Genomic DNA, 1,595 nt, shown 5'->3' with positions numbered 1-1,595 from the left:
CAGCAAGAGGTAGGAACTTAAAGATGTCCCCCACAATGTCATCAATTCCTGTAGAGAAAATGACATGTCCGCATATTCATAAGTTAAATATAGGTGAAAACTTCCCAGTGTACTTTGAAAACCTCAGACCATACAGATTAAGATCAATATATCCAAAGTCCTGGTTGATTTTTTTTCAGCTTGATACAAACTTAGACATATCTGATAAGAAGGAATCACATTTAAGAAAATGCCTTCATAATATTGATCTGTAGGCAAGTTTGTGGGACATTTTCTTGGTTTATGATTGATGTCAGAGAGCCAAACACACCATGAGAAGTGCCACCAATGTGTAGGTGGTCCTAGGTTGTACAAGGAAACAGGCTGAGCAAATCTAGAGAGACAAAGGCAATGAGCAGCACTCTTTTATGGCCCATGCTTTAGGTTTTTCTCCAGGTTCCTGCTTTGAGTTCTTGCCTTCACTTCCCTTCATGATAGGCTGTGATCAGGACATATAAACTGAAATATACCCTTTCTTCTTCAAGTTGCTTTTGGTCATGGTGTTTAATCACGGCGATAGAAACTGAAGACATTTGTAAACATTAAAATAAAGTGATCTATGATAAAACAACACTATAACAATGAGAAAACAACATGTACACCTAGAAAATAGACACAGAACTTTCCAGCTTTCATTTTCAGAGACTTAACAGTAATCATCTCCACAACACAGTCAAGAAAAAGCCAACAGCATACAATTAAACTTTTTCACTAATGACTTAGGAAGAAGTCTCAAGGACATCAATTGATTTGAGTCTAGAAAAACAGCTGCCTCCATGGGGCTGAGGTTGAGAAGATGCCAGGCCCAAGCTTGTAGGAAGAACTTAGCCAGAATGTTTGATGAATTACTAATAGTTCAGGAGTAACATCAGGGAAGAAGACTTCTGGGATCTGTAACTCAGGGGTTGTCCATACTCATCAATAGGCCTTTGTCTTAGGCATCACTCAGGTGTTTATGAGAAAGACAGAGATGAGTGGGTGTCTAGATAACACCTCTTTGTGACACATGCCTGTGGGAGGGGAAAGCAGTCATTGCAAGAAATGTACGTAGCACTAGTCTAGTCAGATCCATACAATACAGAAATGACAAATCCTGTTTCCATGACAGTACAACCATAGGCCCATTGTAGTTAAGGATTTAAAACAAGAAAGCAGTGGGAATCTCTGATGCAGTACTACAGAGGACTTTCAGTTCCCTGTTACTGTGATCTAATATCAAGGAGCTTACTATCTAAGATCTAGTCTCTAATAAATCAGCAGAGCAGTCCTGCCTAACTCCTGACCCATCACAATAAAAACAGAGGACAAATGTAGCAAGCCACCTACATTCCACTTGTGAACACTGTGAAAATACAATAGTTCACTTGTGAATAGTGAACATCTCTCCCAGGAAAAGCCTAAAGTTGAGAGCAGAGAGCAAAGTGTCCAGCATCCCAATGCTACTACTACTATGTAGGATGTGTAGTTAGCTATACACTGAAGGTTGTCATTACATTACTGACTAGATTTATTCTAGCTCTCAAGCACACACACCTTAGAAGTTAAACTGGGATGTC

This window comes from Cricetulus griseus, chromosome 3 (assembly GCF_003668045.3).
Source record: "Cricetulus griseus strain 17A/GY chromosome 3, alternate assembly CriGri-PICRH-1.0, whole genome shotgun sequence".
Classification (NCBI taxonomy): Eukaryota; Metazoa; Chordata; class Mammalia; order Rodentia; family Cricetidae; genus Cricetulus; species Cricetulus griseus.
This window is presented reverse-complemented; position numbering follows the sequence as displayed.